The sequence below is a fragment of the Zootoca vivipara genome, chromosome 1 (assembly GCF_965207765.1).
Source record: "Zootoca vivipara chromosome 1, rZooViv2.hap1.1, whole genome shotgun sequence".
Taxonomy (NCBI): Eukaryota; Metazoa; Chordata; class Lepidosauria; order Squamata; family Lacertidae; genus Zootoca; species Zootoca vivipara.
Genome location: NC_142582.1, coordinates 46,173,172 through 46,199,604, shown reverse-complemented (window position 1 = coordinate 46,199,604; position 26,433 = coordinate 46,173,172). Strand labels below are relative to the sequence as shown.

General features: G+C 42.1%; 1 long non-coding RNA gene across 1 annotated transcript in view; it reads left to right on the top strand.

The window, feature by feature from the left end:
• The window catches only part of LOC118091501 (uncharacterized), a 54,964-nt gene extending 30,965 nt beyond the window's left edge, over positions 1–23,999 (top strand). Inside the window, exons 2-3 of the long non-coding RNA XR_004693387.3 lie at positions 10,459–10,572; positions 12,210–23,999. This is a non-coding gene — a long non-coding RNA (uncharacterized LOC118091501). The remainder of the gene's footprint in view (positions 1–10,458; positions 10,573–12,209) is intronic.
• The last annotated feature ends 2,434 nt before the right edge of the window (positions 24,000–26,433 follow it).

Below are 26,433 nucleotides of genomic sequence, written 5' to 3'. Positions count from 1 at the left end.
TTTAAAAAAATGTACTTGAAGAGGGAAAAAAGAGCAGTTTTTCATCTTGCAAAATACCACTGTGTCTCACTATCACTGGCTAAATGGATCTTTTCAAGAAACAGTCTTTTATTCTCAGCCTACCTCCACAACCCCTTTTAAAAATCCAGTGACGAAAAACTCTCCTGCACAGTTAAGTGATGAGATTCCAGCTCAAGATAGTTGAGTTACATTTGTATTGCAGATAGCCTTATCATATGCTTGCAGAAAAGCACTGCAGACAGAGGAGTTATCTTTGGAAAAGAAAAGGTTTTCTTACTTATCGCTTAAAATAATAGAAATTGGAGTCAGAAAAAATACTTTAGGTATCCAGAGTTTACTGTACATCTAGTGTCATAATGTACTGGTGGACACCTTAAATTGGTCTGGAATAGACACGGGTTGGCAGCTATCAGAAGTTATTTCCTCATGAAGTCAGTAAAAGATAGCAGGAGGTGTTGGTTTGATGGTTGCCAGTGCTGGATTTATGTATAAGCTAAACAAGTTTTGCTTAGGGCCCCACTCTCTTGGGGCCCCCAAAATAATTTAAAGGAAAAGAAAACTGGGCGTACATTTCCAAAATGTAATATTAAAAACAAATAAAATAAAACCTACATACAGCAACAGTGTTTTGTGTTGTGCCCTATGATGTAATGGGCCCCACATATAGCATATATTCAACACCAAAAAAACAGTGACAATTTGTTGTTGATAAAGGACGGCTGGACATATAAAGGGCCCCATTACCTTCTGCAGCTTAGGGTCTTGTCAAACCTAATTCTAGTCCTGATGGTTGCTATTGTAATCATCCCCCGCCCCCATTCAGGAGCATTGCCACCTTGACCAATATATATTTCATACTAAATAAATACTATATATTACAATATATATATATATATATATATATATATATATATATATATATATATATATAGTATATATCAGCTGCTGCTATTGTATATATCAGCTGAAGCTGAGGCTCCAATACTTTGGCCACCTCGTGAGAAGAGAAGACTCCCTATAAAAGATTGAGGGCACAAGGAGAAGGGGACAACAGAGGACGAGATGGTTGGACAGTGTTCTCGAAGCCACCAACATGAGTCTGACCAAACTGTGTGAGGCAGTGGAAGACAGGAGTGCCTGGCGTGCTCTGGTCCATGGGGTCACAAGGAGTCGGCCACGACTAAACAACTAAACAACAAATTACAAAACCGGTTTTGTCTGATCCATAGTTTCTTTTATGACTTCAGTCCTATTCAGGCCTTACGGCCTTCTTGTACAGGAACAGTTTTTGGGTTTTATGATCAAGCAGCATGTAGCAGGGTGCATAGCTGTTGGTAGGTACTTCCCTTCCAGTATTGCATGCTCCAGCTATCCCTTCCCTCAGCATCTGTGCATAGTACCAGAGCATCTACAGGGAAGCAGCCTTCAGGTATACAACTCTGTGTGGAAAGCGTCCCGAGAGAAGCCCCAATTTTTCTGGGTTACAGATCTTGTTGAAGACTTCGTGTGGGCCTCCTCCCTTTGCAGACAACTGCAGCCTGAGTTTTTTCTGCATAGCTACACTCTATGCTTCCATGCTGCTGCACATGAGAGCTACTAAGATCAGCATAGGAATATAGTGCTGTTGTATTAGTTGTTGTAACGCTCCATTCGAGGATTGATTTGCCCTGTGAGGAAAGGTTGCAGCATCTGAGACTTTTTAGTTTAGTAAAACATAGCATAATAAAGAGTTATGCATGGCATTGAAAAGTGGATAGAGAAAAAAAAATTCTCCCTCTCTCATCATAGCACTAGAATTTTTGGAGATCCTATGAAGCTGCATGTTTGAAGATTCAGGACAGGTGAATGACAGCGCTTCTTCGTGCAGCTCATAGTTAATCTATGGAACTTGCTACTACAGGAGACAGTGATGGCCTGTAGATCTAGATGGTTTTAGAAGAGGATTAGACAAATTCATGGAAGACACAGCTATCGGCAGCTGCTAGCATGATGGCTTTGCTCTGCCTCCACAATCAGAAGCCAATAATGCTTCTGAATACCAGCTGCTAGAAACTGCAGGAGAGGAGAAAGCTTTTGTCCTGTTTCTGGGTTTCTTATGGGGGTCTGTTTGGCTGCTGTGAGAACGGGATGCTGGGTTAGATGGGCCATTTGCCTGATTCAGCAGGCTTTTTAAATATAAACATGTATTGATCTATACACATCTATACAAAATGCAGTAAAAGTGATCAGTGCAGCAGGCTCTTATCTTCTTTGAGAGGAATCTCCAGCTAGAATTGGTTACCTTTTGCTTTTCGTTCTTCCCCCAGATTCTCCTTCTCCTCTAATTCTGGTAAACATTTCTGCAAGGGAGCTTGTAGTCAGCTTCCCTTGTATCTTCCTGGCTTCTGACCCTCCCACCTCCTTATTTGATGTTCCTTTCCCTCCCCGGCCTACCTCTGTCACACACAATGCTGCTCCATCTCTCCAGGATTTGCTCATCTCCTACCTTTCCTACAGATTAAAATTGTCCATTCTGACATTCTATTGGGCTTGGGAGTGGGGAAATAACACCTCCTGGCTGTAAAACACAGTCTTAAGCAAGACTGAATGCCTGTTCAGCAGTTTGCTCTTAAAAAAAAGGAAGTGGCCAGTGTTAAGCACACTTAACATGATGTGAAATTTGACCCTTAATGTTCAGTTTATTGGCTCAGAGGTGTATATGAATGACAAAGACATGAACTGCCTATCATTTAAGGGCTATATCATGTATTAAAACAAGACTGAAGTGCTACAGAAAGGCATATCCTCACACCCAGAGTAATTTAGGAAGGTAATATAGTATAGATAGATAAAGAGTGTTATGTAAGCCAATTTATATCTATTCAGAATGTGCGTGCACAGATGCACATTAAAATGTGATAGGCATTAAGATATTGGCTTATAAAATTGGATTTGCAGTCATTATGCTAAAATATAGATAAGAATTATATTAAGAGCCTGCCTCCAATTCATTAAATTGTGAGTGGAATTGAAGATAAACTGTGCTTCATAGGAGTCCTCTATCTCAAACCCTACCAGCTCTTACACCAACAAAACAATCTAAGGGAAAGAAAGGTAAAAGCTTAAGGGGGGGGTGGGACAACCTATCATACAATTCAACTCTTCCTGGTTGCTCAGAATGAATCCTTTAAAATTATTATTTTTAGTTAGTCTGGGAGAATTCTATGATCTGTGCTCCAACTATTAGCGAAATGCCCAAAAAAATTCCCTGACACTCCTTCATCAAATAATAAAAATAATGAGAATTTCATTCTAAAATGATGAAAGGGGATTTTCCTCTCTTTTTTAAAAAAAATGTGAATTTCTCATGGGTGAAGTGAAGGGATTTGGTTGTGCTTACCTTGCTTTCAAGGTGGCCAAAAGGTGCTTGTGAGTATCCTTCATTTCAATCAATAGATCATCTGTCCCATGGTCTATGGAGCCTTCTTCAGTGCCCATGTTTGCTGAAAAGCCCAGTAGGTCCTCAGCTGGGCTGTCCCAGAAGCTCTGGGAAAGCGGGACCCATGTTCCATCTTTGACATCTCTATGGACTGCTTGGGAAAGTTTGTGGCTGAAATCCTGAAGACAACACTGATCACACATCACAGATGCACCAATGGTCAGACTCCGTAACTGGTATCAAATGAGAGTGGAGAAACATGTGTGATCATGCCACATCATGCATCTCTTATATTCCACTTTTTTCTTCAAGGAGCACGATGGCCTACTTCATTCTCTCCCTCCTCATTTAATCCACACAACAACTCTGTAAGGTAGTTTAGGCTGAGAGACAATGACTTGCCCGGGCTTCTTCAACCTCGGCCCTCCAGATGTTTTGAGACTACAATTCCCGTCATCCCTGACTGCTGGTCCTGCTAGCTAGGGATCATGGGAGTTGTAGGCCAAAACCATCTGGAGGGCTGAGGTTGAGGAAGCCTGGTCTGGCCCAAGGTCACCCAGTGAGCTTCATGGCTGAGTGGTTATTCGAACCTGGGTCTCCAAGGTCCTAGTCTGACATGCTAGCCACTATGCTGGCGTGCGTCTCATTACTATACATCAGGAGGAAAGGGACTAAGGAGGTCACTCATGAGTTCCAGGTAAACATCCAGTTCTGCCGTAAGTGCATAAACTTTTGACATTCAGAAAATTTTGGTTTAAGCAGCCGACATCCAGGATCAGTGGGTAATATGAAGGATGCACTGACTTCCATAACATAGAAAGAAAACGGAAGCTCCACCCCTCCCTCCTTTTCCTTAAGAGCTGTGACAAGGCAACAGGTTGTTGTTATTGTTGCTGCAGCTGCCACTGCCTGAATTCCAATTACCTATGAAGCGTTCAGCTCATCACATTTCCACGTGTCATCTTTCCTAAGTGGAACCAATTGCATTAAAAACCATCAGGAAACTTCCAGGGCCCCCACACTTCAGTGAAAATGCAATCAGGGAAATTTAAAATGCACATATTCAGCCTCCGTCCCACCTCCTCCCCCACCTTCAACAATGCCAGGCAAACAGTGCCTCAGGAAGATTCACTGGGGGGCATAATTATCAATGCTCCATCTGCAGAATCACTAATGGAAAAATTACATACGCAACCAACTTGTTCTTATAAACCATGCATCTGATTTCGCTGCCTATAAAGTGGCTGGGGGAGGCTTGCATCCGTCCCTGTCCCTGTCTTTCTACCCCTTCATTCAAGAGGACCGAGGAAGGTTTTCGAGCAGACTCTCTTTCTAGTCAACAGATTTCAAGTGAATCCAGGAGAAGGCAAAACATTTTAAGCCCATTGGCTCTGCATGAGAAACATAGCTTTATAGATCACCAGGATTTATCATGCTGGTGAATTCTGTAGAATAATTATTTTTTTGCAAGTGCCTAGGGGCAAAATGAAATCATGTGCAGGAAGTATCCCCAAACTCTATCCAGTTCCTAAGCCTGTAGACGACAAACGTACCCTGCAGAGAGTAGAATTAATTTTCAACTCTTTCCTCCTGTAGGGTTGCCAGACTCAATAGAGGACAGGACTTCTGTGCCTTTAATTGCCCTGCTCTCTTTTGAGTCTGGAAACCTTAAAGAGAAACCAGCAGACCCTTTGCTTGGAAATTAAACAAAGGCTCTGCTGGTTTCTCTTTAAGGTTTCCAGACTCAAAAGAGAGCAGGGCAATTAAAGGCACAGAAGTCCTGTCCACTATTGAGTCTGGCAACCCTACCTGTCACACCCTTAAGGCTAGGAGGTAGGTTTTCCTGATTCAAGCCCTCTCAAGGTCGCAACCCCACCCAAAGTGAGTGACACATGGGATATGTGCCTTAGGTAGGATACTCACTGTCTGTTTCAACTTCTTCCTGCACACACCTGGCAAGTGACCAAAGACAATTAAAACAATCAGCCTAATTATCCAGCACCCATCATTAACTGCTCCTACCTGCTCAACACTGTAACATTTGAGTAACAACAACAACAAAAAAAAACCAAAAAACCTCTGCAAGCCAATCACAGAAAAGGACAATAAAAATTATACTCAGCTGCTTTGTGGCAACCAGTTAAACTCACAATGCCTACTAAGGGTGGGAGCTGAACGCTACACTTAGAAAGGAAGAGGAGGAGGTGGTGGTCAGCCTGGCCTTAAATATCTATGCCTGCTCTGTACCCCTACTTAGAACTTGCCAGCTTCTGAAGCTGAAAGTGGTTTCATGCAGTCCTGTGGTCCCCAAGCAAACAAACTTGCACCCATATTTCTTTCTGAGCCAGGCAGAGAGGCTACATTCTCAGGGATCACTTTCATTCAGAGGTGCCAATTTCTAGAACACACAAAAATGAGTGGATTCTAAACAACAGTAAAAAAATAGTTAAGGGAAATGTTGCTTTCAAAGTCAGGAACAGGTAAACTACTTTAAAATCAGACATTCAATTTAATCTGAAAGGAAAGCAAATCTATCAACGTCGTTTGGACTTGCAGTAGAGCCTGGAGCAGCATTTCAGTTTAATCTCTTTAGGTGTCCTCTGAAAGTTTGGGTTGGCTTTCTTTAAATGCACATCAGCCATAATGGGGCTATCAGTTACTCCAGTCCAGAATAGTTTACAAGCATGCCTTGGGCATGAATCATGAGAAAGTAGGATATTAATATTTATAATAAATTCCACCAAAGTAGCTTGTCAGTTTATCTTGCACATTATTTCAATTACAAAACACAGTGGAGCAAGTTACACCGCAAATCCTTTTCTGGAATAAATCCAAGCACTACAGCTACTCATGAGTAAATATTTGAGCTATTTAAAGAAAAATAGCTCAAATATTTACTCATGAGTAAATATAAATATAAAATAGTTTCCCATCACCTCCTGGCAAATAGAAGGGGAAGAAATGGAGGCAGTGAGATATTTTACCTTCTTGGGCTCCTTGATCACTGCAGATGGTGACAGCAGTCACGAAATTAAAAGACGCCTGCTTCTTGGGAGAAAAGCAATGACAAACCTAGACAGCATCTTAAAAAGCAGAGACATCACCTTGCCGACAAAGGTCCGTATAGTTAAAGCTATGGTTTTCCCAGTAGTGATGTATGGAAGTGAGAACTGGACCATAAAGAAGGCTGGTCGCCGAAGAATTGATGCTTTTGAAGTATAGTGCTGGAGGAGACTCTTCAGAGTCCCATGGACTGCAAGACAGAAGTGCCTGGCGTGCTCTGGTCCATGGGGTCATGAAGAGTCAGACACAACTAAATGACTAAACAGCAACAACAACAAAGAAAGAATGAAAGAAAGAAAAAAAGTCCATGGTTGTCTGATTAATGGACTTTTCACAACCTACATTGCGACTGCATATCTGTTGTCTTGTACTTTCTCAATTGTCTTGTCTTACAGATCTAACAATCTAAGTCAGAGTTGCAAAACCCAAATCACTGTGAGAACCATGACATTTTGATTAAATCCTAAGGCTACAGTGCAAGCCTATGCATGTCTACTCAAAAGTGGGTCCCATTTAGTTCAGTGGGACTTGCTCACGGAAGTTGTGTGCAGAATTGCAACGTAAAGTAGGAAAGCATTTCTGACATATTTTTAACCCAACGCTCTCCTTTTTTATCCTATTCTCTGTTAACTTGTCCCACCCTGCCTGTAAGATTTCCTCTGTACTCTGTGCTATTGTTAGGTAATTTTGGACTCTGGGATTAATGATCTTACAGATGCTCCCACTTTAAATGGTAACTGTATTACTTCAAAATGTGGTAAACTGGCCCAGCTGCATTTAGGGCTCCCCAATCTGCAGGGTGGGGCCCTGGACTTTTCCTCTAAAGTCCTATTCTGATGGCGCCACTGTCAGAACCCCTTAGTGCACTTCACAGTTCTCTCTGCACTGCCATTTCTGCTATCTCTTTTATCTGTTGCTTTTTAATTCCTCTCACACTCAAGCTCTCCGCCTGCATCAACACATGCTTTTCTGTCCTCCCACCTCTCTTGTCTCTTGGTTTGCCTTTCTAGCATCTGGTGATTTGATTTTCAGACATTAGCAAGTGATACAGTGCCTACCTCCATGATGAAAAACTTCACCTGTTGATTCCTACATGCCAAGCTGCAGTTAGAAGAACATCAAATACCTGTGTCAGTCTGCTTGCTTGTGTTTATGGCCAGTTGACTATTACCACTATTACTTCTTCTTTCTTCCATTAGTCCTGTCCGTTATGCGTAACCCTCTGAGGATGATACAGAACGGACTTGGTAAACCAAGCTATTTCACCCCTGAAAGATGGGGGGAAATAGTTCCAGTTTTTCCTTGCTGAATTCCAAATACAGAGTTCTCTAATTCCTCTACAAAACCTTAACCCCATCCCTTTAAGTCATTGTTTTTATGATGCTGTATTTTGGGCACCACTGAAAAGAGGCCTATAAATGAACTAAATGAACGAAACTTTACTGACTGTAGCAGAGATTGCCCCCAACGGTCTGTTAAAAAGTCAGATAGACAACTGCAGTAGGTCTACAGGCCTTATGTTCTGCAGGCCTCATTTGAGATAATGGAGACAAATCATTCAAATGTGAAATGGGAGGAAATGACATTTGGACTTTCATTTTTCACAGAGCTGTTTTCCTAATTGATGAATTGCCAACATCCATCTGTGTGGATGTTTCTGTTCCTTTAAGAGGGCAACTGTGGGGAGGGGGAATTGGCAGATATAAATAATCCCATTCACCTTATAGCTGTTGTTGTTGTTTAGTCGTTTAGTCGTGTCCGACTCTTCGTGACCCCATGGACCAGAGCACGCCAGGCACTCCTGTCTTCCACTGCCTCCCGCAGTTTGGTCAGACTCATGTTGGTAGCTTCGAGAACACTATCCAACCATCTCGTCCTCTGTCGTCCCCTTCTCCTAGTGCCCTCCATCTTTCCCAACATCAGGGTCTTTTCCAGGGAGTCTTCTCTTCTCATGAGGTGGCCAAAGTATTGGAACTTCAGCTTTAGGATCTGTCCTTCCAGTGAGCACTCAGGGCTGATTTCCTTAAGAATGGATAGGTTTGATCTTCTTGCAGTCCATGGGACTCTCAAGAGTCTCAAGAGTCTCCTCCAGCACTGTAATTCAAAAGCATCAATTCTTTGACGATCACCCTTCTTTATTGTCCAGCTCTCACTTCCATACATCACTCCTTCTTGGGAGAAAAGCAATGACAAACCTAGAAAACCTAAACCTAGACCTTATAACTACTATTAGCTTTATAAACTAACAGAAAAACTGCAGCTTATATTCTGTTAAATTCCATGCTGCCTCTGCTCTCATTGTCCCAAACATGCACACATATGAACACATGCACATACAATCCAATAATGGTCCAATTGTGTGAATGACGGGATTTTTTTTACCCTGATAGTGAAAAAAGGGGGGAAACTACAGAGAGATTTGATCTGTGTTGTGGCAATTTCAGGGGAATTTAAAGCCTCCCTTCCCACAAAGTATGGTCCCAGTCTGGACCAGAGATCCCTTTGCTGGCTACTTACTTTCAACAACAATGTACAATTTCCTTGTTGCATAAATAACATCATGTTGTGTTCATCCCTCAGCTGCAGTACTAGACAGTAACTTTCTTGCTTGTGCTGTGTATGTTCCATGTTCCACTAGCAGGTTCCAGTTTGTCCCTATTTGTTAGCTGAGACCAGGCAAGCAAGCAACTAAACAAGCAACTAAGCAGTGATATCACAGCTGGGTCTACCTCCCAAATCCATTAAATGGGGCCAACAGAATTAGCAAGGTACCCATAGGGATGGGAAACCTGGGGCCCTGCAGATGTTGTTTGACTACAACTCCTATCCCCACTGACCATTGGGTTGTGCAAGCTAGGGATGATGAGAATTGTAGTTCTACAACATCTGGAGGGCCACGGGTTTCCCATCCCTGCATTTAAGGGAAGTTTGTGGATTGCTAAGCATACAAACTGTTTTAAGGTTGGGATTGGGATTGGGATAATGGTAACAGTGCTACTGACAAACTAAAGCAGACAAAAAGGTAGTGCTATTCCCTTGACCAGAAGTGGGGAGACCTTTCTAGCCCAAGGACTGCATCACCTCATGGCAAACCTTCTAGATCAGGCATCCCCAAACTTCGGCCCTCCAGATGTTTTGGACTACAATTCCCATCTTCCCTGACCACTGGTCCTGTTAGCTAGGGATCATGGGAGTTGTAGGCCAAAACATCTGGAGGGCCACAGTTTGGGGGTGCCTGTTCTAGATGCTGCAGTCGAAGGCAGGGCCAGAAGCAAAAGAGGAGATGGCCAGAGGCAAAAATGGAGAGCAGTGGATGTGACATTCTTGTACAGTTGCCCCCCACCCCATCCTACACCTCTCCACCCAGGCAAGCAAGGGGCAAGCTCACACTTCAAAGACACATTCCAGCACTTGAGGGAGGCACAGCACAAAGCCAGTGAGAGACACAGCCTGGGGAGATTCCTGAGGGCATTTGGCTTTGCTTTCTTCAGTTGTGGGGACACTGAGAGAATCTCCCAGAAAAAAAGGCTGGAAGATCCCCAAACACGGTATATATTGTACTCCCTCCCTCTCAGTTTTTGATGGCATCTTCTCCTCTGCACCACAGGAGTTCAGGAGCAGGTGGACACAGATAGGCAGAGCTGCAGATCTATGCGGCAATGATACAAAATTTTAAAACTTGATGAGTATTTTTTTTTAAAGGCTCACATATCCCTTTCCGTTTCTTTTGGCATCACCTGAGGCTTTAGGCTTATCACTCCAGTGAACCACTGGAGACACAAATCCTGATGGCAGTGCTTGACAGCTATAAATATTTCCATATAGCTTATAGATGCATGAGAAGATGTGGGTTGGGCATGTTCTGAGGAAGCCGCTTTGGGTAGGAAAAAAAGACTTTAAATTGGCCTAATGAAAACAACCTTTAAGGTCTGAAATAATAATGTGCTTGTGCTCAGATTTTCAGAATTTGCCTGACTGTTGAGATGCACAAACAGACAGGGAGAAAGGCTGCACGCACACAGAGGAAAATATTGTCATGGTGAAATGGAATGTCTGAACACCTAAAGCAGGTAATTGAACAAGGTTATGCTCACCCTTTTTGCAAAGCATCATACTGAGAAAATACTAGCTGGGCAGCTAAGCCACAGGGCATTCTTTAAAAAAATTCTGTTTATTAAGAGACTTTCCTCCTTTGTATTACAGAACTGAAGTAATAGAGAAAGCAAATAAACTGTATTTCTTCCACATCTTTATGAGATTTCCCCCACCTTCAGGCAATTTACATGAAGAGTGGAAAACCCCAAAGCCACTTTTGATCTTTTATTTAATTTGTTGCTCTCAAATGCCCTAGATAAGTTTAATTCTGTTCCCACATACCATGATAAATCTACAGAAAACCACCTGCATTTCAAGGAGGCATCTTTTCTTTCATAGCAAACCTCATATTAAGAATCTCTGCTACTATTTCAGTTACACTAGAGAGCCAGTGTGGTGTAGTGGTTTAGAGCAGTAGACTCGTAATCTGGGGAACCGGGTTCGCGTCTCCGCTCCTCCACATGCAGCTGCTCGGTGACCTTGGGCTAGTCACACTTCTCTGAAGTCTCTCAGCCCCACTCACCTCACAGAGTGTTTGTTGTGGGGGAGGAGGGGAAAGGAGTTTATTAGCCGCTTTGAGACTCCTTCGGGTAGTGATAAAGCGGGATATCAAATCCAAACTCTTCTTCTTCTTCTTCTTCTTCTTCTTCTTCTTCTTTCTTCTTCTTTCTTCTTCTTTCTTCTTCTTCTTCTTCTTTCTTCTTCTTTCTTCTTCTTCTTCTTCTTTCTTCTTCTTTCTTCTTCTTCTTCTTCTTCTTCTTCTTCTTCTTCTTCTTCTTCTTCTTCTTCTTCTTCTTCTTCTTCTTCTTCTTCTTCTTCTTCTTCTTCTTCTTCTTCTTCACCAGGGGCTGGGGATCTGTCAAGTTCAGTTTCTTAATTTTCCAAAATCAAATTCAGACTATTTATTTATTTATCATTTATTTATTACATTTGTACACCGCTCTGCATCTGAAGATCACAGGACAGTTCACAACATAAAAATGCAAAATGTTTCTTTGTCAATTCTGGGAATAATTTTTATGCTGTGAACCGCCCAGAGATCTTTGGTTGAAGAGTGGTATACTAATTTAATATCAGTTTTAATCTTCAAGGAGGTGGCTGTTTGAGAGTTATAGCAACCTTCTTCAATGGTGCTAGGAACCTGCTTTCAAAGAGGCTTGCTCTCTCCAGATCAGCTGACTGGCGCTGACAAGGAACCCTGTTTGTAAAGGAACAATTCAGAGCACCTTTTAAAATCCTGATTGTTCCTTCCTCATTGTTTCTATACTTTCCCCACACATGACATCATATATGAAATCAGGCATGAGGCAGGTGGGTGTGGTTTGTGGGAAATAGCCTTGTGAGTCAAACCAGGCCCATTGAGTCCCACAGGGCCAGACGTTCCTCAGCCCTGTGGTGTCTAAGGTTGTAGCATTATTCCAGAATACCACAGCTCCATAGTAACACAAATTCTGTATCATGCCACAACTATATAATGTTAACAAAGGGGAATTAATAGCAATAGTTTAGCAATGTGTATTAACCTCATTGCACTGCTCACAAGGAAAAAAAATGGATTGTTGTTGCTGTCATTCCTGTTACAATGTGTTTTCTTTTAAAAACTCTGTTCCAGCTCAAGTGCACACTTTTTGCTTTGAGTTAAACCACCAAGAGCTTGACAGGTAAGAACGAGCAGGTGAGCAGGTGAACTCCTGACCTTTTCTTTCAGTGACCTGAGGAGCTGCAGAAAACAAAACTCAGAACCTGGTGCTCATCTAATTGGAAACCGGCTGAAGAGGCAACCGATATCCAGCAGTCATCACACCAGAGTCAACTAATTAGGTGCATGACTCTATGTCAGGGTAGAAAAAAACAAAAGGCTTGGTCTAGCCCATTTGCCATTCTTGTTCAGTGTAAATTCTCCATGGAAAAACAAACACATAGCCTTCCTTAATGTATCTCCTGGCCTGAGGTTGAAAGCCTTGACCTAACATTGTCTTTGTGACTGGATAGATTAGCAACCTGACTATTGCACCCCCATGAACCATAATCATTAAAAACACAATTCAAAGCTTTGTTTTCCTGAAGCTGCAGGATTTCCTAAATGTTTTGTTTGTATATTTTTATTTGCTTCCTGTTTTTAGGTGTTATTTAATGACATAGCTACATGTTCTGTTGAATGCTGTAGGAATAACAACTCTTTAACTATTTGTTCATTTTAAACCACAAAATGGACTGTTTATGTTCTCGCTGTCCCTCCTGCTGCTCTTCCTTTATCATATATGCTTCTCCAGCATATATATTCTATTCAGTAGGACCTTTATTCTCCTGATCACAGAGGGAGTGGAATCCGTTCAACCTGAGAATCCAAACCCCAGAAGGAGGAACCGTGATGACTTGGCCTCTCATCTTGAGCGATAGGAGCTTCCTAGGTGCCCCACAATCTTGACATGCTTTTGAAGAGAAGCTTGATGCTAGAGTACATGTCACAATCACCAAATGAATCAGTGCCCCCCATGACAAGTTCTCTGCCCCCCCCCCAGTAACATTTTGACATTTATGAGCACTTAAAACCTGAAGTCCACAGGCTGTGAATATCCCTGGTTCCAAAGCACACTAATTTGATTTCATAGAAGGAACGCTGAAGGAAATCGCCATGGGCTACCTGGCACATTGGGAAATGTATTTAGAAATGCCCTGTGAAAGTGTTTCAGAGCTGCAGCATTTCTCTTCTTTCCAGAACTGACAAAGAAACACCAGGGCACTGAGCCTGCAATTTTATTTTCTGAGTTATAATGTGTAAAGAAAACCACAACTTGAGTATTCGTTTGGTCACCTGTAACAAAATAAAAAATAAAAATAAGGTGCTATGCTTGAAGGCCTAATCAAGCTGGTCTGACAAAACCTTTCCTCTGAACACATGTGTGGAGCTTTTTTGCTTCCCATGGCAAGTAACAAAAAAATAGGCTGATGGGAGGAAGAGGTAAGTCATGTCTGGATCGGATGCTGAGAAGTCAGAATTTGAAATAACTGAGAAGTGCCACACAGAATTGGCAGAATTTGGAAGAAGCCTTAGAACAGGCATCCCCAAACTTCGGCCCTCCAGATGTTTTGTACTACAATTCCCATCATCCCTGACCACTGGTCCTGTTAGTGAGGGATCATGGGAGTTGTAGGCCGAAACATCTGGAGGGCCACAGTTTGGGGATGCCTGCCTTAGAAGGACAAAATGCCTGTTCATGGGCATAGGGAGTTATATATTCAATCTGGATGGTCTGGGTATGTATGTATGTATGTATGTATGTATGTATGTATGCATGCATTTCCTGCTGTTCCCCTACAGTCCCAGGGTGGGTTACACCATTAAAACAACTTGCAATCACATTGACCAATATGGTGGCTAGTGATGATGCCGGTTGAGGATGATGGGAGTTGAAGGACACAGGTTCTCTATCTCTGTACAGAGGCTTTCTATACCAATGGAAGGAGGTGCAGGCAGAAATGGAGCAGTGCTATAGGTACATTTCTGAAGATTAATATTGAGTAATGTCTACTTTTTTACTTATACCACACATTTTTAACTGGTCACCAAAAAAAAAAAAGGGTAAGCATTTCTCACAGACTGAGCAGTTCCCACTATTGATTTTCTGTTGGTATTAAAAAACCAACAAGCCAGAATTTTTTTTTTAAATCGTTCCTAAAAGTGAGGGCTACACAGTGATCATGACAATTATGATAATAAGAAACCAACAGCAGCGGAATAATTAAATCAAGAGAACATATTGTCTTTGTTAATTAGTTGCTGGTTATAAATCCAAAGCTGTGTTTCTATGCATGTTTAAGTGGAAAGAAATCACACATCAAATGAGGGTTTGCTTACAAACATATGCTTATATGTTCAAATAGTTACCCATCACGTTAGTGTGGCAGCACCTACAGTTTGGAACCCTTTGCCCATTGACACTTGGCAGGTGTGTTTATTGTGCTCTTCTCAGTGCCTGCTTGAAACACTTTTGCTTAGACCAACCTGTCTGGACGGGTGGATGCGGACATGTTTTAATCTATTTTACCATTAATTTTAATTATCTTTAAATATTTTTAACCAATTTCAACATTTACTGTTAAACCACCTAGGAGGTTTTATTACAATCAGGCAGCATATAAATTTTAAATAACACATATCAGGTAAGGGCCATCGCTCAGCAGCAGGGCATCTGCTTTAGATGCAGCAGGTCCTGGGTTGACTCCCCAGCGAATCCAGGTAGAGCTGGGAAAGATTCCTGCTTGAAAACCCTGGGAGCTGATCCAGTTAGTGCAGGCATCCCCAAACTGCGGGCCCCCAGATGTTTTGGCCTACAACTCCCATGATCCCTAGCTAACAAACAGGACCAGTGTTTGGGGAAGACGGGAATTGTAGTCCAAAACACCTGGAGGGCCGAAGTTTGGGGATGCCTGAGTTGGTGTATACCAGTGTTTCTAGCTGTTCCCAGACTACAGTTCCCATCATCCTTGATCAGTGGTCTTGCTAGCTAGAGATGACGGGAGTTGTAGTCCAAAAACGAGTTGGAGACCCAAGTCTGGGAAACACTGGTGTAGACATTACTGAGCTAGGAGAACCAATGGATCTGACTCTGTATCAACCAGTTTCCAGTTGCTACAATGAGTGAGATATTCATCCCTTTGGGTGAATCCTTGAGAAAAGAATAGATCTTATATTGTACCAAAAGTAGTGGAGAGATCAGTTCCACATGAGAAGTGAATGACATAAAATTAGCAAGATTAGATGCCAGGGGCTAAATCAACACAATTAGATGGAAGGGACTAAAAGGTCAGTGCATTTCAAAAGGTTGATATTTATGTTGATGCTTTCCTGCTGATGGACTTTGAATGTGCTTTTGCTGCTGTCTATTTTTACACTTACATGGTTTTAGTCTGCTGATCCTGCTTTTTCTCGCTCTGATGATTTTTTAGAATTGTTCTGTTTTAGATGATGTTTCTTATTATTTTGTTATTTGTAATGTTATAGATGTTGCAAGGGGAGACTGTGGAAGGCAGTCTTTGTAATGCGACAAATAATAAATAAATAAATAAATAAGGCAACTGGGTGGCAAATACACAGCACAAACATGCCTTTCTGAAGAACAGAATTTGCTAAATTTTAGGAGAGATTGGTTCATTCTCTCTTCTACCTCACCCTTGGCTGCACAGGAGAGAGCATCCACATTCTTCTCAGCTTTGATGTTTTCCCCCTGACAGGCATACTGCCAATAGTTGCTTCTGGCACCACTTGGATAGACACATTGAGATGCTCCTTGCCTGTGCAGCTTCCACACAAACAGTGGAAGAGGCCTACAGAGGTTTTCAGAGCTGTGTGGAAAGACACCTTGGCCCCATCCTGACCTTTTCCAGCATGGCAGATCAGGGGGTTGATTTGCTCTCTTAGACTCCTCTCCATCATTCCATATGGAGCTCTACTCTGCCTCTCTTTTCTCTCTCCTCTATCCGTGAAGTTTATGGTCTAGGTAACACATGGGTGGTTTAATGTTATTAACCCTTTCTATTCTGTATGCTTCAGCAGTGGCATTTCAAGCTGCAAAACCATTTTGTTGCTTCAGAAATCATTTTATGTTGGTGTGTGATCACCTTCTTCCCATAATTTTATTGCTCTCTCTCTCTCTCTCTCTCTCCCTCCCTCCCTCCCTCTCTGCAAAGTTGTGGTTATTGCCAAAGCAGGCAAACTAATACTGTTTCCATATTGGGCAGCTCTATGCTTTCCAAAGTTAGCCAGGTATCATTAGCCAATGCAGTTTTGTCTGTGTGTTCCCAATGGGCTCCAGTCAAGATCCCAAGAGTAGTATTGCTAACACCACCACCCCAAATTAGCTTCTCTGCCACTACAAGTGCAAGACATGTGTTCATGCAAATGTGTACAGGCACGCTAGCAAACGTGACAACAGAAGGGAACACAGAGTTGTGAATCCCAACCAGCCAGAATGTTGTTCTCTCAGCTAGCTTCAGGAATTCAAGGATGTGAAGCTCAAAACAAAACAAAACAACAGAGCTATGTTAAGCATCAGCAATATTTGTCATATTGTATACATGCATGTGCTAGGAACATAATAATTTCCTTCGTATTTCTGACCAAAGACCATCTGTTCCAGTATTGTATTTCAGCTGTAGCTAGATCCAGAGGGAAACTCAGAATGGATACCCCATTTTTTTTTTGTTCTAGCACCTGGTGCCCAGATTTAAGCTGTTAATAGCCATTGACAGGCATTTTCCATGAATGGGTCTAATTCATTTGCTGGGTGTATGTAAGGAAACTGACACTGGGGACAGTGCGGAATCAGAAGTCACGGTGTGTATCTCCCTACCTGTGCAATGCAGGGATGGGGAACCTGAGGCCATGCACTCCTTGTTGGACTACAAGTACCATCATTCCTAACTATTGGAGATGGTGGTTTGTGCTGATGTGAAGTTTAATGTTCCCCATCCCTGATATAATGAAATAGGCTGCTTAGTAGGTGCCTCAATAAGCTTTAATCAGTTAGCAAGTCAGGGACGGACCACCTCCGGGAAGGGCTTTTCCATCTCCCCATCCCTAGAGTGATCTACCATCAACCGTTCTAGTCTGAGTAAATGTTGGTTCCGTACAACTCAATGTGTTTTAAAGTTTCTTGTAAGCTACCTCCTTATAAGTATTGTATGCCAAACAGAATATACTAGTAGGATCTATCATGGTATCAGATCAGATCAGAATGGCAAGGTGGATGCAAACTTTTCTCATGGTGCATACTTTTTTCATAATTATATGAAGCTAGGAATATCATTAAATCTTTCACCATTTAATGAAGGATCTCTTGTTTCAGTAGCTTCAGGAAGCAGCTGCCCATGGGAAAGAGTAATTACTTTTAGTGAACCTACTACTGGTGACCATAGCTGCCAAGTCTCCCGTATTCCCCGGGAAACCCCGTTTTTCCAGCCATTTCCCGCTGCCAGCCCGGATTTTTTAAAAAAACCGTAAATCCCTGGATTCTTACCGGCCCGGGGAGGCTCCTTCTGCACATGTCTGGAGTCTCTGGACATGCGCAGAAGCGATTTCTGGCGCTGCAGCCATTTTGGAAATGGGCAGAGCATGCATAGAAGTGACTTCCGGTGCTGCTCTGCCCAGTTCCAAAATGGCCACAGTGTGACTTCCGGTGCTGCGCCGCTGCCGATCCCAGATTTTTCAATCTGGGAGTTGGCACCTATGCTCGTGACCAGCGAGTGAGTCTATCCAATGGCTAGTTTTTTCCTAGTAACCATGCTGGAACTGGAGGTAACTCTCATGTAACAATGGCTGTCACATAAAGCAAGCTCACCCAGCAATGCCGGGGTTTGGGTCAAGTGACATTTGGCAAACTTAATCAGTGTCTCATTGATTATTTCATCAAGAAAACTTTGCTCACACTGCAGCTAGATTATGATGGATGCACTATGAAAATACTTGTGATGGATTCCAGAGTTTATTGGAGCAAAAACTGACATGAATGCAATATAGGGACCATTTTCAATGCACCTAAATGGCTGTGTGATTTTCAATCATGTCTTGCTCCCACAGCTGTCTCTGTTTAATAATATTAATCATTTCTATAGGACTTTCCAATGTACAAAGTGTTGTACAGTTTTTTTAATCACATTTCTCATTGTCCTGCCCTGAGGAAATATTGGAACCTGGATCTCTCACATCAGAGCTCAATAAACTACCCACCACAACATATAGGGCAACATATAAAAAGTAACAAATGAATGAGTTGAGTACCTAAATTAACCAGTGAGGTCCACATAGCCACCTGTGGGAAGAGGTGTTCTTTATCATGCCACGTGTCCTGGGCAGTAGCTCAGGTCCCAAACTAGAAGAAGAGGATCCTGACAGATCAGAGTGACCAGCATCAAATGCCACAGAAGAGCTAGACCAGAGGGAACGCTGCAGACGCTGCGGCACTGAAACTCCCTTCAACAACTGACACCTAGTCATGTAGTTTAGCCAAGGTTTTAGCATTGTTCAAATGTCCATATAAGCCAGGGCTCCAAGCAAATTTTCCTATCCACCAGCTTACCAATTTAGCATTCTGGCAGTTTAGCAACCCAATGAGGATGCAAATCATTCCTTCAGAATGTTTTGATTTCATTTCTTCTTTTTTTCTTTTGTGAGCTTAGGTTAAGGGTAGAAACCTCCTTGTGTTCAACTGTTAGTACACATCAGGTTCATCATTGCTCAGTACAGTCTCACTCGTCCCCTCGTCATTCCATTCACTCATCAGCAACAGTACATCACAAATCACCACACCTGTCCACAGAAATCAGATTGGATAAGCACAGAGGGAATATAATAATTTGATTTTTCTGAAAAGCATGCCCACTCAGAAGTCCCATTAAGTTCAATGGAGCTTACACCCAGGTAAGTGGGCACAAGACTGCCACCATCAATCCCTTATGCAACTGTATTGAACCAGAAATAAGTGAATAGGTTCTTTATTTTCTTCCCCCTTTCTTTGATACCCTTTTCTCTGACCTTGAGTTTCTTTCTTTAAAGAGATCAACCCAGTTCCCTTTTCATTATAAACTGGGGAAATCAAGCTTGTTTCATGTGGGTTGTTTGTTATTGCATTGATAGTTGAGGCTGCAGAAACAGAGTGGGGTTTATTCTTATTACATGTCTGGTATATTGCTTTGTATAGGAGGTTTCCATACTATCTGGAAGATAATGTCTGTGCGGGGTGGGGATGGAGGACATAGAAAGTTGTTTCACAGCAGCTACACATCAACTTTCTAATCCCAATGTCCATTGGAGAAAGAATTAAACATGTGTAAGTTTTTTTCCAAATTTGTGTCTTTGGGTCTGGACCTCATAACTTTTAAGTAATGGGCCTGGCTGCAAGAATTGGGCAGAAAGAGAATTCCCAGCTCTTTTGCAATCTAATTGTAAACGTAAAGGTAAAGGGACCCCTGACCATTAGGTCCAGTCATGACCGACTCTGGGGTTGCACACTCATCTCGCGTTATTGGCCGAGGGAGCCGGCGTAGAGCTTCCAGGTCATGTGGCCAGCAGGACAAAGCCGCTTCTGGAGAAACCAGAGCAGCACATGGAAATGCCATTTACCTTCCCGCTGTAGCAGTACCTATTTATCTACTTGCACTTTGACATGCTTTCAAACTGCTAGGTTGGCAGGAGCTGGGACCAAGCAATGGGAGCTCACCCCATCGCAGGGATTTGAACCGCCGACCTTCTGATCAGCAAGCCCTAGGCTCTGTGGTTTAACCCACAGCGCCACCTGCGTCCCAGGTAATCCAATTGTAACCCTATGCTAAAATTATGTAATGCAAGGAACATGTTATGTAGGACTGCTGAAGATGCAAACAAAAATAACAGGCAGTCCTTATCATTAGCTAGGATAAGATGGCAGTTTTCTGGTACCATTTAAGGGTAGCAAACTGTCAATTATTTGGCTTGTTATAATAGCATAATAATGTTTTTCCATCACTGGAGGTACTTATGCCCATCTGTTGTCATTTGGATTTTCTGCTTAGGGCGCTGATATATCTGTGACAGGATTTAGTTTAGTTACTAGCCACTATTTAAAACCTGTTTACCTTACAAGGAACCGTATCTGTAGCAAGCAGTAACATAGTGTGGAGTTGTAATTTCTTCATGCTGCTCTTCTTATAATGTAGTAATGATCACTCATTACCAATTTCCAACACAGTTCTGGAGAGGGTCACAGTGAACATTCATACATTTTGCAAAGGCATGGGGTCTAACATGCCGTGTTTTTCTTACCTTGAATATTGATTGCCTTACTGTAATGTATGTTGGAGCCCTAATAAGAAAAAAAAGGGGGGGACGGACTTGGATGGTCTATAGCAGTTTATTAGTAAGGCTGAGAGGAAATAATGAAGCAGAGCAGAAATAATTACAGTTAGCACATATTTAATTGATGTGAGAATGATAGTAACACTGTGAATATTTGGACAGATTTGTTAAAGCGTCTGGCACAATTTCTCAACTCTCCAGTAGGGCTTTAAATAAGACATTTAAATCGAAGCCTGCATTTTTAACCCATTGTAAACAAAGAAAAAAAATGCAGAAGTGGGGAGGAGTCTCAGAAATGTCCCTGTAACACTGCAGCATTTAGAATGCATTTCTTGGATCTTGCCTGTGTCTACTGCATTTGTAAGGATTTCCAAAGTGTATCACCTGTGTCAGCAACATGTAGCCATGAACTGTCAGTAGTGGATGCTGAGAAATTGAGCACAATTTACTAAGAGTGCCTCCAGGCCGTCACTATATTGTGGGAGGAATTCAAGCACACGCCAGAAATTAAGTTTTCTGCAATTAAAGTGGACTAAAGGGCTCTATTACCCTAGCACAACATTTCCTTTTTCAAGGATTTGCACTCAAGTGAGTGACAGGGAAATGCAGTGAAAAGTGTGGGGTGAGCAAATGATTAGTGGGAAGACATATCAACAACCCTCAAGCAAATCAGGACGGATGCTCATTGACATATCACTGCCTCCACAAACAAATCAGAATGAATACTTGATAAAGACCAGGCATAGTTTAATAAGGCACCTTCTGTTTTAACCTTTAAATGTCTGCTGAAAAATTTTCTGTGCCACCAAGCTTATGCAAGCAGTTAAGAGCTTTGGTTTGTTGAAGACCTCTGGTTTTAGAATTTTTAACGTGGTTTTTAATTGTAGATTTGTATGGTTTTTGTAAACCACTTTGATTTTTTTTTAATGACTAGCAGTATATAAGTACTTTTGTATAAATAAATAAGCAAGTTTTGCATAAGCAAATCAGGATGAATGCTAGATAAACAGGTCAACTGAAGGAGTCCTAACGGGAAATCACTCAGGATATTTAGAATATTTTAAATATGCACCTAAAAATGTTAATTATTTAGAGATATACTCATGTGAGGCCTGCAGGTATCTGCTGGGTACACTCTGTGATACGATTTGCTTTGATTTGATGTGTGAATAGGACTCTTCTGTACAAAAAGCAGAAATTTCAAATGCAAGGTAATGTCTATCCTCATAACAACCTGTCTATGCACTGAGGTCATCATTAGAGGCTCTCATCCAGATGCCCTGTCATCTGTGAGTCCACCTTGCACGTTTTTGCTTGTGCATAATACATTGACACGAAGAGTCAGACACGACTAAACGACTAAACAACAAACAAATACATTGACCACAACTGTGTTTCAATATGGGTGTCTTTCTATAACAGAGTTGCGGATATTGTGGAGGCTACATAAACATAATCAAAGTAATGGTAAAAGGTTTCATCTATACACTAACAGGATGATAAAGGTGTCACGTCAGAGAGATAAAGACAACACAAGCAGTGGAAGCAAACTGGGAGGGGGGGACTCCATTCATATTTTTTAAAACATACACAGAACAACTCAGTTTTACAATTTCTCTCTAAAATTCTGGCTAAAATGGCAGTGAGCAAAATATCGTTTGCAAATGAAATACATTTCAGAGTTGTTTAGACGTTTAGTCGTGTCCGACTCTTCGTGACCCCATGGACCAGCACACGCCAGGCACTCCTGTCTTCCACTGCCTCCCGCAGTTTGGCCAGACTACATTTCAGAGTACAAAACAGTAATTCTACATATCTTTCACAGTCTTTGATGAAAGGGATTATACATACATATATATTTCTTCGAAAGTGCTGCATTTATTCCAATGTCCATTTCATGCTAAGGCGACTTTCACCATTATAACATAATTATAGAAGAACAAGAAATCCCTTATTGATGCCAAGATCTCATTTAAGTGTTTACATGTTTCCCAGTTAGATTGCACCTTGTATTTGATCTGGCTTTTGTTGTGGTTACTGATAGTTATCCTATCTCACTAATGCGTTTACTGAAATCTCATTACTGGAAGTGCATTTGTAAGAAAGCTCTGAAAGAAGGCATAAGCCCCTTGATTTGTACAGACAGCAAGTGTGACAAACAACTTAGATAAGCAGCACAAAGGGAAAGATCCAGAAAAAAGAGGTCTAAAACAGGCATCCCCAAACTTGGCCCTCCAGATGTTTTGGACTACAATTCCCATCATCCGTGACCACTGGTCCTGTTAGCTAGGGATGATGAGAGTTGTAGTCCCAAAACATCTGAAGGGCCGCATTTGGGTGCCTGGTCTAAAATGTTATGCACCAAAATGCTTGCATGGAGTAGGATAGCCATTTGCCCTACTTTGCAGAGTACGACCTCCCATTTGCCACAGGACAGTCCTCTGTTTGAAGGGCTAACAAGATCAATTCAAAGGCAAAGCACCCTAAGGAGGAGGATGTTCTTCAGAAGTTGTTCCCTGATAGCTACCTCATGGACAAGAGGCTGAGCAAGCAGTCAATTCACATAGTCACAGTCTTTCTCACAATGGCATATGTATATGTCTATTTAAATTATAGCAATTATTTCTAAATTATCTCCACATCTAAATTAGCATCTGCAGATATTATAAAAAAACGGTGTGCCCTCCTTCATCCCTCATTTTGACAGTGATAAGTGGCCACCTTACTTCTATGCCAGATGGGGAATGGGCTACAATGAACTACCGTACCCCTGAGGATAGGTGAGGAGTTTTGAAGCTGAGATTAAGTTTACTATTTTCATTCCTGGCACAACTATACAGAGCTGCTGTGGTTTTTAAACAATATTTTAATCTTACAGCCAACTACTGATAGCATCAGCATTGGATTACATCTCGTTTGCAAGGAGAAATTATCTCGCTTGCAACAGGCAAAGCTGTTTCAAAGCAAAAACCCTTGCTTATCAAAGTGTTAGTATTCTGCTTTCCTTTCTCACTTGTGTGGTCTCCTCACACACACCCCAAACGGTGAGGTCAGAATTGTGTGAACTTTACATGGTTAATGAACCTTTTACAAAAGCAAATGCAACAAAGCAATCACAAGCTGCTCACAGCTGAAAGCAAAACCATATAAGTGGGAATACCAATAAGTAAGAAATAACCACTTCTCTTTGAAAAGAGGCCAACCATTTCTCTTTGAAAAGCACGCTGGAAATGTTTTGGGAACATTTATTTGTCCTAAAGAAGTAACTATTTTTTTTTTCCTGAAAAGAAGGACTGGAAAAGCTCTGTTGAGAACAGGGATGTTGGAAGGCATCAATTTCCATTCTGCCCTGTTTCTGGGGGGGAAACAAACCCTATCCTATTAACCGGGATCAGGACACTGGAAGAATAAGCAAACATCAGCAATTTCTGCTCCTGTTTCCCCTGGAATTCTCTAACATCCGAAGTTGGGAAGAGAAGCAAGATGCGAGGTTATTAGTTCAGGGGCTTACCCAGGATCAAAATTAGGGGGGGCAAGGGGCGGGAGGGGAGGGGCCACAGTGGGAATGTGGGTGGGGCTACGTTGCCTGCACCGCCCAGCTCTTCCGAGGAGGCGGCCCCAGGCTCCCACTCCCGGTGCAAAGCTCCAGAGGCGCGCGGGGAACGCGAGCCTGTGGCTGCCTCCTCCGCTTACGCTCCCCGCGCGCCTCTGGAGCTTTGCGCCGGGAGCGGGAGCCTGGAGCTGCCACGCTGCGCCCCTCAGCCTTTTGCTTCTGGGGGGGGCAATTGCCCCCTCCTGCCCCCCTGCCTACGCCCATGTATTAGTTTAAGTCTGTCAGAGACTTCTTTCCTGTGATAAAATGTTCTTTTCTCCAGTCCCAGGGGTAGAACAGAATAAACACTAGTTAGTGGTCAGAAATGGCAAAGGACACAGGAAGTAGTCTGGGGGTTGAGAAGATAATTTCATTTCCCTTTGGACTGGAATGCAGCAATGGCATAAATACCCACATTCCTTAATATCTCCAGTGATGATTCAGCCCAACCAGGTTTGAATGTAGACAATCTTAGTAAACATGTTAACTTTTCTTTTTCAGTTTTTTTAATAGGATTTTCTCATAAACACTCCTCTGAAACTGAAATGGAGTTATTGTTTTTCATCAACCTAAGACAATGGCAGCTCAACGGCAGCTGGATGTTAATATTTCATGTGGTGACTTTCATTCAGACCTGTCTCAACAGCATAATTGCATTTTGTCACCAATGTTGGAAATAACTCTTATTAAACCTGGGGTGATGGCCACAGTCTTTCCACTCTGTGGATCATCCAGAGTGATGTTCCAGAAACATCTGACTTTAAAGTTCAGAATTTAGTATTTAACCTTTCTTCTGTTCCTTTGTTGTTGTTGTTCTTTATTTACTGGGGGGGAGGCTGACTAGCTAAGGATAGACTAATACTGTAGGTTCAGAAGCATTAAGAAATGAGTTGAACCTTTCACCAAAGCATGAAACTGTTTTGACATGCAAAATAAAATATGAGTAATTGGTTTCAACTACTTTGGGGGGGGGCTTTTTAATTAACACTGGTCCAAGTTTCTTCAAGAAAAAGCTTTAGACAGTCTTCCTCCCCCCCCACAAATGATGCTTCTTATCCTGTTTCTGCAGACTACAAAGAGTCAGACAATTTTGATTTCTGTGACATTACAGGGCTGGGGAAGTGGAGAAAAAGGAGGGAAAGCAGTTGTGGATGTTCATACATTCATGCTGTTTTACTGAGACAAGGTAGAAAATTAACCTTCCCCCCCATTATGAAAGTAGAACTAAATGTGATCCCATGGAGCTGCTTAATAAAACACCAGTGAAAGTAGAAGAGGAGTCAAGTCTTCTGGTCCCTTATTGTATGCTTTAGTTTCTCCTTGGGCATCAAATGCACACTTTAAAGAAGACAAAAAGGCTGGTGGTGGTGTGGGTGAGTGACTCACAACAAGAACTATAGGGCAGCCGTTTATTTTCAGTGTGCTTTCTTCACTTTTCTTGAAAGCAAACCAAAAAAGCTAACAATAAAAAGTATTGATGAAGAAAAACCAAGAAAGCAATAAAAAGCACTTAATAAAGCAATACCACCACCCCAAAAGCCATTCCATTTCATTTACTGGTGTCCATTTCTAGGACCCCCAGTTGTAGCAGGAGCTAAGCAATAAAGTTCTAGCAAAGACTCAGTAGCCAATGAGAATCTTATATCCTCCCTCCTTTGCTTGGTCATCTGCTGCATCACTGATTCTTCTCCCTCCTCTCAAGGAGATCCCTGATGAGGAATGTTGTTGTTGTTGTTGTTGTTGTTGTTGTTGTTGTTAATATGCCACCCATCTGACTGGGTTTCCCCAGCCACTCTGAGCAGCTTCCAACAAAATATTAAAACACAAGACTCCTGGCATTCATGCAAGTGATCACCTGCCACCTCTGGGCTTTCCACCAGTTCCACTGGCACTTTTGCTCTGGAGGACAGAGAAGGTGGAGAACCAGGGGTCAAGGTAGGGCTTGAGATATGGTACAACACCTTCCACATCTACATTCATTTTGCACAGATTTTATTTCTGTGCTTTGAATACTCTATGTTTGCCTCCCCCCCCCTTTCATACAATGGGAAGAACAGTTTTCCTTCCATGTAGTCACTTAGTGAAAAGGAAATCTCCGTGGATCTGGCTGAGTCCCAGTCTTCCCTGTGCATATCAGCCCCCATGCCCGGTTAGCTGTGAAGGTCACTACATCACAAATGGTGATTTGACAACCCTTCTTTCATGTTCTGAATCCATGGAAATGGCAAAATGTCATTGAGACAATTGCTAACACAATGAATCATTTGTCTTTTGAGTTCAGATGCTTTTGAACTCAAAGACAAATCAAATCTCAGATGAAATTTCTTGTGAAAGACCTCAGGAAACCACAATGGAAAGGGTATCTGAGCATCTTTTGACAAGCCGAGGATTCTCCTCTCTAAAACATGTAAG